Source organism: Ambystoma mexicanum, chromosome 2p (genome assembly GCF_040938575.1).
Source record: "Ambystoma mexicanum isolate Mex_15411 chromosome 2p, UKY_AmexF1_1, whole genome shotgun sequence".
NCBI classification, from domain to species: domain Eukaryota; kingdom Metazoa; phylum Chordata; class Amphibia; order Caudata; family Ambystomatidae; genus Ambystoma; species Ambystoma mexicanum.
The window spans coordinates 660,998,291-661,009,230 of record NC_090923.1 but is presented as its reverse complement, the minus strand read 5'-3'; positions in this window follow the sequence as shown (position 1 = coordinate 661,009,230).

The window sequence follows — 10,940 nt, the reverse complement described above, 5'->3', positions numbered from 1 at the left end:
GCATGACTCCTACTCCCGAATCGATAAATGGTTGGTGTCTGACATACTAATAAAGAACGTGACTTGTCAAATGATCCTTCCAAGAACCCTTTCTGACCATTCACCAGTGACTATTACCCTTTGCTGGGGCCCTGACCGCGATCGGACTAGACACTGGAGAATGAACCCTCACTCCCTCCTCGACCCTGTCTTTAGCTCCTAATTGGAGACGGCCATCGAAGAGTTCTTTGAAATAAACACCGATTTGGTATCCTTGCAGGCCACCCTATGGGAATCTTTTAAAGCTTATATCAGGGGAATAGCACTCTCAAAGGAGAATGGCATCCTTAAAACAATTCGCAAGAACATCGCAGAAAGTGAGTCCACACTATCAACTCTTGAAACCCAATGCTCCTTCCACCAAACCCCTGCAATCCTTGCGTCCATAGGTGCTGCGGAACTCGACACATTTCGCTCACTGGCGGATCACAAACTGAAATTCTTGGACAATCCTGGCCTCGCAAGGAAATATGGAGTGGGTGAGCGTCCAGGCCACTTCCTGGCTAGGCTTCTCCGACGTGAGCTTGGTGCCCCACACATTCCCGGGGTGGAAAGGCCCGTCAGCTCCCTAGCCACCTCATCGTATGATATCAACTCCGAGTTCCTTTCCTTCTATGAATCCCTATATGCCAATGCAGACAGTGCCCCGATAGCGGAGATTGACTCCTACATCGATGCCCTCCCCCTCTCGATACTCTCTCCCGAAACCATCAGCTCTCTTGACACTCCATTTACCCCTGAAGATTTCTCAGATGTCATAGACTCACTTTCCTCAGGAAAATCCCCAGGCTCAGATGGCATCCCAATTGAATTCTATAAACGCTACAAATCGCTCATACTTCCCCATCAAATAGCTCTCTGGGAGGAGTCAGTGGAGGCAGGCAAATTCCCTCCTTCTCTCTGTGAAGCCACAATAACTGTCTTACTCAAACCTGGCAAGCCCCCCACACAATGGGGATCATACCGTCCACTCTCGCTCATTAACTGCAACGTCAAAATTTACACCAAACTATTAGCACTACGCCTAGCCCCCTATATGCCCCACATCATTCACTCTGACCAAGCTGCTTTATTCCAGGTCACTCCACCTCCTTGAATCTGAGGCGCCTCTTCAATATAATTAGCAGAATACACCCAAATACTCATGAAGTAGCCGCCACATTCGATATGCAAAAAGCGTTCGACTCTGTGTCATGGAATTACCTCTGGCGGGTTCTTAAGAAGTGCAGATTCGGCCCCTCCTTTCTCTCCTGGGTTAGATTGCTATACTCCGATCCAATAGCCAGGGTCCGCACTGAGGACCGATGCTCTCCCCTTTTCCGCATTGCTAGAGGGACGAGGCAGGGTTGCCCATTCTCTCCCCTGATCTTCGCAATAGCGCGATGGAACCATTTGCGGACATGCTAAGACAATCCCATACACATAGAGGCCTACAAACTGCAGGCCAGTCTGATATAGTGTCCTTGTATGCCGATGATGCACTTCTCTTGATTCGCTCACCCTCTACCAACTTGGCCCCGATACTGGAAGACGTGATCCACTTCGGGCATATCTCCGGGCTGAAAGTGAATTGCTCTAAATCCACCATCTTCCCGCTCACAGACTGCACGCGTCACCCTCCTGATACCCTGGGGTTTGCATGGGCTCAGTCAAGATTCACCTATCTGGGAATAGAAATAGCTTGCCACCCTGACTTGGTCTTTGACAAAAACTACCAAAAATACCTCACGAACCTTGCAACAAAGGCACTGGGCTGGAGTAGACTACCGATTTCTCTTGCAGTTAGGATAGGGATACTGAAGATGATAGTGTTGCCCCAACTCCTGTATAGATTCACCAATATCCCTCTATGGCCAGGTGAAGAGTTCTTCCGAGCATTGACCCGTACACTCAACACCTTTTTGTGGCACTCAGGTGCGGTCCGTCTTAAACTCAGGACCTTGTCCACTCCAATGGAAGGAGGCGGCTTCGGTGCTCCTGACTTCTTCAAATACTGAATGGTGGCACAGTACCAATTCATGTCACATTGGTTTAACACATTGGACCCCCCTCCACAGGTCAGGCTCGAAAAACTGACAGTAAGCGACCGGGACATTCGCTCCCTAGTCATTAAACCCATGCCGATAATCCTGGATTCACTTGACCCCGTGGCTTGCACGTCCTTGGCCCTAACCAAAACATGGAAACTACTAGGTACCGCCCACCCTTTACATGGTAACCTTCCACTTTGGAACTTCCTCCCAGGGGTCCCATGTGTACCACCGTTCATAGTGCACCGATGGGCCGAGGCGGGATACGAGTTGATCTAAGACATCTTTGAGCAAGGCAACTTCATTGAATGGCCAGACCTCCCACTATCCCTGAGACGGAGACCGTTGATGTGGCTCCAGTACTCGTCTCTCCGGAAAACCCTTAAACGCAAATATCCCACTTTTCCAGCGATACCACCAGATGATCCCGCCATTACGGAGTTAACCTCCCCAACGCCCACGAGGGGTAAAGTGTCCAGACTCTATACCATGATTCAAACTAGATCCACCCCTGCGTTCACCAAATTGAAACATGTATGGGAAAATAATCTTGGGTTGGAAATGACTGACGAGCGCTGGGCCCATATGTGCGCACGCATACACAGGGTATCCTTCAACTCCCGCTTCAAATTAATTCAGTTTAAGGTACTCCACAGATATCACTACACCCCAAACAGACTCCATCACATGCTTAAAGACCACTCCCCAAGATGTCCCAGCTGTGGCTAAGATACCGCTGACTATATTCACATGATCTGGTCCTGTCCCTGCCTTGCCCAATTCTGGAGTTTGGTATGCCCCACCATGTCAGACATTCTTGACCACCCTGTCATCCCCGTGACTTTCCTGAACTCTGCCGAGACTCCAAAAAACTGGCCGGCCTCTGCATGCTACTCGCAGTACGGTCCATCCTGCTCTGCTGGCTTTGACCTACATCAGCCACTCATGCGCAGTGGCTCAGAGCGGTCACTTGGGCCTCAGACACCGAAGAATCCTGGACCCTACTACAGCCAACTCGCTCGAGACCCAGAGACATTTGGTTCAAATTTCAATCCTATATGTGTGGTATGGATACTTCATCAGATGCTGCATCTCTAGTTCCTTCCCCTCCTCTCCCCTGCCCCCCCCCTGAACTGCTGTCTCTCCAGTCCCGCACCCACTCTGTGCATACCCCCCAAGTGCATAATCAAGTTTTAAACGGACACTGTGTACCTGTATTATCTATACTGTTACTGTATTATGACTGCCTTGTATGTTGCTCACCTATTCCGGTGCTGACAAGCTAAATAAATAAAAGTTTTGAAAAAATGTAAAAAACGACATACCAGAAGCTCCAGCCGGCTCCGGCTCCAAAATGAACTGGGACATTGATTGTAGTTGGAGCTGGATGCCATTCCTAATTGCTAATGTTGCCGTATACGAAACCCCCTATTTAAGTGTTCGCTTAACTGTCACACCTCCTCTGGCAAAAACAAAGTCAGCGGAGGGCCAGCGGAACCGGCTGCGGGACAGAACCAGCGGAAGTTTAAGGGAATATTTAAAGGGACAACGGAAACAGGTAATTGTGGTTTGAGTGAAATCAAGGGAGGACAAGGAGGACCAAAAGACCAAGTAGAGGCAGGATGTTGCATAGGAAAGTCAAGAAGGATTGCTGAGAGAGTGTGCAATGTGTGGTATTGGTTGGTGCGAGAAAGTGGTACTTGGATGGGTGAGTGTGTGCAAGGTGAGAGTGAGACTAGCAGAATAAGGGGGTGAATGAGAGTGAATGGGAAGGTGAATCGAAGAGAAAGGAGGTGATTGTAGGAGAAGGTGTGGGTGGAGTGCATTGTAGTAGTACTGTGGAGATAGGAGAGTAGTAGTAGTGTGGAGAGGACAGCAGGTTAGAGTGGAGCAGGGAGAGTAGTAGTCATGGGGTGGGGAGAGAAGTGGCAAAGAGAAAAGGGGAGTAGGAGTAAAGAGAGAACATCAGAGGGACAGAAGAGAAGCAAGAGAGGGGGGAAATGAAGGAGAGTGGGAGGAAGTAGGGTAGGAGAGTAGAAAGAAGGGAGAGGAAGGATAGTACATCAGGGTGAGGAGTACAAGGGAATGACAGGGCGGGACTGACTGAGATTGGAGTGCTCGGAAGCCACTTCTTGTATCAATTGTATTGTAATTCCTAGATTAGGATTTACCTAGATTGTTCCCTGAGAGAGACAGGCAGAAAGGGCATTTGCCCCTAGGCCATCATGACTAGCCAGGTAGAGATTAGATAGTAGTGACAATCCTGTGGTTGGGGGATGCCTGGGCTAGGGACAGCACTGCACGACGTATACAAGAAAGAGAGGGGTAGTCCTTAGTAAGCCACTTTTCAATTTCTTTAGTAAAAACCTTTCAACTGCCTTCGAGAGTAGGTGTGCTCTTGAGGCCATGAGTGGGGCAAACCCCCTGAAGTGTGATTCAATTTACGCCTTCCACCAGCACTTCCATGGGCCTCCCAGCTCAGGAAGAAGGGTAGGAGCTGCAACTCAGCTCACCACTGCCACCGACACTGACGGATTACATGGCTTTTCCCATCTATAGTTAAACATCCCTTGAGCCTTAACTGTCACTCGGCCAACTATCAGGAGCAGGGACACAGAGCCACGTGCAGGATGCCAAATCACACACAGCATCTTGTGCCCTGGCACGTTGTCTTCCAAATACATTATTTGTTGGGGTAGATCTTTCCTCTTTTAAGGCTCCTCTAACCTGATCGCATGAAGTTGATTAAATGCGCTAAAGACCCACTTGTTGTGCTCCACATACAGAAAGCATAGAAACATTTAATTACACGTTTGTGTTCCTAAATCTGCCTGCTTTTTCTCTTTTCATCCTGTTAATCTTAGCACTTAAGTCACTGATCAATACTCAGTGATTACCCCCCTTTAAGGAAAGATTTCTCTTTTGGCAACTTTCTCTCCATCGTTCTATGGGCTCCAAAACATTTGGCTTTAGTTTTTTAACCTGTCCTGACTTTTAACAGGGAAGTGAAGCATTTAGCTTCACTCTCTTGGCCTTTTGCTCAATTTCTTATGGGGAAACTGATCAGTCCTTCAGACTATCAGTACTGGAAAATGATGTTTCCCTTTTGACCGTCACACTTTTGTAAATTGTTAACATTGCACAGAGCATCATACAATGCAGTGCAACTGGGACACTTTTGTATCAGCCTAATCTTTTACACTTTGGATTTGTGAGTACTTGTATATGTGCCTAATGACAAGCTGGTGGCAGCAATTATATTTTTTAAATGTTTGTGTTATTTCTAGTGTTCACATTTGCGTTTGCCATGTATGACTACTAAACGTGGCAAGATTTTCACTTGTTGTTTTGTCATATTGTTGTATGGCCTTCTTCCTGCCTTGACAGGTCAGGAAATCCCATATATCGCCATGCACTTGTCTCGGAAAGCTGCATTTTTTACAGGCTTCTGATTCCTGTGTGTGTGTGTGCAGCTCAGGAAGGGGATGTCATTTTATGGAACCAATCCACATTCCAGGAGCCAGAAAGTCCGGTTGTGGAGCATGAGTGAAACCGATAGTTGTCTGTGAAGGGAAAAATACCAGCTGTTGGAATGGTGCTGATCCTTACCATTGATGGGCTTGGACTTGCTTCATTTTGGAAAAGAGGATTCCTGCAGCCATTTCTTCATAACAGCATTGGAGCCAAGAATCCCTTATAGAAGAACAGCCAACTGAAAATGTGAAGAAGACTCCTGAAAAGGTCCAGCATCCTTTCCTGCGTCTGGCCCGCTGAAGCCGTGTTGGAATACCTGATCTGCGAAGGCCCTGTGTGAAGCTTCCCCTGGACTGGTGGGACTAACCAGTCTCAACGTGTTTGAGGATCCAGCAGTCCTGAGCCTTCCGAAGTGTGCCTCGATCACCCAGTAGACTAACCAGCTGTCCAGTGGCCTACCTCGCTAGACCCCTTGCCATTATGAGTTTGCAGCCTGGACTTCGGTTGTCTCCAGCTTGTGGTGTAAATCACCTTCCTGCCCAAATTCAGCCTCTCAGCTTCAAGGAATCCTGCTCTGGAAGGATATCTATGACTTTGACTGGAAGGATGCCTGCTGTCATCTGTGTGTGGTGCTCATCACTGCAACTCACCTTACCTCATCCTGTAAAGTGTCCTGAATAGGGCCACACCGGTGCTTTCTGCATTTCTCCATCCACACCGGTGCTTTCTGCATTTCTCCATCGCCAATGGTTGCACTCTGCTCATGGACCCGAAAGGATAAACTCCTTGCACACGCAACTCCTGGGTACCTCTCACTGGAACCAAGAGCGGGAAATCCAACCTCCAGCAACCCCCACTGGTCCCATCCAGTCATCTGGGAAAATTGGACTCAGGTGGGTAAGTAAACACAAAGCATTTGTCTCTCCTTGTTCTCCGTAGGATAACATTGAGAACATGTGTCTTTGTATCCTTCCATTCCACTACTTTTTGGTCACAGAACCTGAGTAGTAATACCTGAAAGATAAGAGCACATTTTACTTATCCAGTAACTTTGCTTCATTTTTTCTTTTGAACAATCACCAACACAACCAATTTACCTCCTACAGATACATTATGGGGAGAAGCATTGTGACATTTGGGCACAAGGACCTGCTCTTCATAGGGATCTGACTTCTGAAGATAGGGAATAGTTCTTGTGACTGGGTTCCATTTTACTGCATAACTTTACTTACCTCTTTTATTGATTTAAATCATTGACTGCATTTTAGGAACCTGCATATATGTTTATTATTGATTGCTGGGTGATATTATCAGCTGCTTCTTTAATGTTTTTAGTGTGTGTTAGAGGCCTAAATAAATATAGTATTTTTATACATTCCTGTCTAAATTGAATAATTGCGTGCTTCACTGGGTGAACTCATTGCAGACCCCTGACCCCACTCACACTCTCCTGAGAATAGCCTTGACTGCTCTCTATTGCTAACTTGAATGGGGTTTGGATAACTTCTCAGGTACCCTGTTCACTATAACTAGGATGGCCTCGTAAAATGTGTCCACCAGGCCAGATTCTAGAAATCCATCTCACACCCTGTAACCTCCAATTCATTTGTGTCAGCACATAACTGGGTTCTATGTGATATTTATGCTTTTTGAAGGCTGAATACCAAAAAGACCTGTTTTTATGCAGCCTTCAAAAGCATAATGATCACACTTCTCGGGGGTTCACCCCACGAATCCCCAGGCAATCGATTCCACTGCCCGCCCTCTCCTGTGCTTTTAGCTTTTCTCTAAAATTGGGAGTTTTCACGCCCAGCCCCTTTCATCCCCTTGCCACCTCTCTTCCCCCCAAAGCAGCCCCCCTTAACCTCCTCTACATTCATACTGATTCTCACAAATATGTAAGCACACTCACTTTAATACACTCGCCCGACCTCTCCTCATCCTCCCTTCCCGCCACACACATTCTCCCCTCCTCCCCCACAGACACAAACAGAGAGAGAGACACACACACACATACACAGAAAATAAATCCAAAAACACTTACCTGAGATGCCCGCGTCTTCCCTTTCCTGGCCTGGCCTGTCAGACACAGCGAGCACTCCTGTGCGTCTAGGGGCGTGACAATATGATTTAAAAAGACTGCTTGGAGCAGTCTCCGTGTAGTCTTTCTAAATCGATCTTTTTTAAAATCGATTTAGTGAAAAAGACATTTTGACTTATCACTGATAAATGTTAAAATGTTTGTGTGGTGGTCTGTATCAAGTTTGGAAGTTGCTGTGAGAGTTGTGATCTGTATCTGGTATGATTGTGCCTGTGAGAGAAAAAATGCTGTTTTGGTCAAGCATGGGCTGTGGAATGTTGAATAGATGATGTCTACATGTCTGACTGAATGTCTGATCGACCTTAAGATCGTATTTCAACATTTTGCTAATGACACCAAACTCATCTTTAAGCTTGACTAGAATCCTGAAGAAAATATTACAGACATTCAATATATATTTGGTATAATTGAATGATGGATGTCCGACAATCGTTTAGGTTTAAATCCTGAGAATACAGAACTTGGCTCATCCTCTAAAGCTCGTTCTTCTGTTCTGTCTTTACATCCTGGGAAACATATTGGAGTTCTTCCAATTCCGATCTCTAAATGTATAGACTGCTCTACTCCACTCTTTCGGTGACAGCAAAACATAAAATCAACAGTCAGTTTGGCCATCTTCTATCTGATGCTATCTGATGCTACGGAAGCAACTGTCCCCCCTGCTTTCTGAAATCCATTGCCCCATTCCAGCTAGAGCCATCATTAGATCCCAAATTGATTATTGTAATGCTCTCCATGCTCACACAACAAAATATCTGATCGAACATCTTAAAATACTTGAAAATACTGCATGTTTCTCACTGCTAAGATTTGGAACTCCCATACAGTGACCACTAACCATATCGAGAAACACCCCCTCTTCATAAAGAAAATTAAGTTGTTACGATAGGACGATCATGTAGATACCTGCAGGTCATAGTGCCTACCGCCAACTAAATAAAAATAATGTTCCAAGGGTCACAGTTGATAGAAGGGGCTGTCTGAGGATCGAAGTATCCGTGGCTTGCTGCCTATGAAGTTTACTCTGAAGAGTTTACTTAACTGTAACCAGTGAAGGCGAATACAAATACTGCTTGAGAACTTCCTGGGCCTGGGGTATGCTCTCTGTAATGAGCATGCGTCATTACAATATGAGACATGTGAAAAGTGTAATGAACCATCAGCTGAGGGGGAAAGTGATGAGTCAGAAATACCCCACCATCCCCGGCAGAGGAAAACCTCCTTGCCTTATAGTGACTAACTGAAGCATTTCCCTCAAAGACAGGAGGTTGCAGTGGCATTTATTGTGCTGTTGGTGTGAGGCGGCTTATGAGATAAGCCTAAAATTTCTTAGTGTGAGCAGAAGGTGGGACAGAGGGTGCTCTTAGCCCTGGAGTTTCTCCTTGGTGCAGTCTTGGCTCTGTAGTCCCTGCTGGGTAGTAAGGAGCCAGTGATCCCACCTTTTGTGGCCATGGAAGAAGGCTGCCACTGGTATGTTCACCATTAGATTTGTATTTTGTATTTATTTTAATTTATATATCGCCTTAATCCAAAGTGCTTTACAAGAGGAACAAGTGAATACAACAAGCAATAGTTAACAATGAATCTAAACCAGAAAACAGTACAACGAACAATTTACATTTATGATGAGGCTAAGTACTAATAGAGGGACAGAAGGTAGGGGGAGAGGGTGGAGGTGGGTTATTTGGTGAGAGAGGAAACAATTGGTGCTAGGGGGAGAGTGGAAGAGATAGGATTTTAGAGAAGTGCGAAATAAGGGATATGAGGTGATTGAGCAGACGGGAAGAGGAAGGCGGTTCCAGTGGAAAGGAGCAAGAATTAGGAAGGAGCGGAAATGGGAGAGGGCAGAGGTGGGAGGTGGAGTAAAGAGAAGGAAGAGATCTGCAGAACAGAGAGAACGAGAAGGAGTATAGAAAGAGAGAATGGAGGAGACGTACAGAGGGGTAAGACCATAGAGGGCTTTGAAGACTAGGCAGAGGAAGCTAAATTTGAGCTGGGAGTGGAATGGGAGCCATCTTAGTGAGTTAAGAGAAGAGGAGATGGAGTCGTGAGGTGAGAGGAGGCAGAGGGAGCGAATGGCAGAGTGGTAGACAGATTTGAGGCGGGTGAGATGAGAGGAGGGGAGTCCAAAGAGAAGAGTAGAGCAGTAGAAAAGTCTGGAGAAGAGGAGGGAGGAGATGAGGAGTTTAGTAGCTTGGAAGGTTAGGAAAGGATGCATTTTGCAGATTTGTAGAGGTGGAAACGGCAAGATCTGGCAGTGAGGGAAATGTGATGAGAAAGAGAGAGGTGGGTGTCAATGTGCAGACCCAGGTTTCGAGCATGAGGACAGAAGGGGATTTGGGAAGGAGGAAAAAGAATGCAAGGAGGAGGGCAGGGAGGAGGGAGAGTGTTGGCAGGGAAGAAAAGGAGAAAAGGAGATGGACAGCTGCGGTTCCAGGGCTGCCATTGGAGCTGTGATGGAAGATGGGAACTACTGCAGGCCAGCATTGAAAGGCACTTGTGGTCTGCGTGGACCATGGTATGAAGAGTATACCGCTGCCAGGAGTCTGTGGAGTGAGTATTGGAAAGGAGGTGGGGATAGAGTTTCTATGCATCCTACCAGGTTGAATGGGAAATAGACTCAGAACCCCGTGGACTAGTCAGGGAGACACCTTCAGGTTTCTCACAGACTCCAACCATGTCAACCTGAACACCGTCAGCAGGAGCTGCTCACCCTTCAGTTCAAACTTCAACAGCATCCGAGGACAGGTTTTAGGAGAGATTCCTTTTATTAATAAAATCCCCTCAAAAGTCTGATGTTTTTAAGGGGCTCATAAAAGAGGTCGTACCACAGGAGCTGTAGCAACCACGAGGACTGGCCCCAGCACTACATATTAGAAGCACATTACCTCTTCCACAGCCGCAACCTCCTACTCCACTGCCTCCTTCTCCACTGCTTCCATCAGAAGTGGCACATATTATTTAGGATCAATTGTCTGTCAGTATGGACAATATCCCTAAAGAGGGTTCCAGGAGCCAAGATGCACAGGATCAGTCCGCTTCAAGCTCAACAAGCAAATGTCAGGACGCTGCTGACGATGAAGAGGAAGGTGATTTCTCATCTTCGGCCGAAGCTTTCCATGAAAGGCTTCAGGGTTTGGTGCAGTTTCTCAGGGTCAGTTTCCCACTGCAACAGCAACCAGAGGCAGGTGTGTTAGCAGAGGTTTTGGCTCTTCAAACGTTGTCAGGCATCCCATTATTGAAGGGTGTTTTGGAGGTTGCAAAGCCCCACTCTTGCTATGCAGTCAGTAAAATAT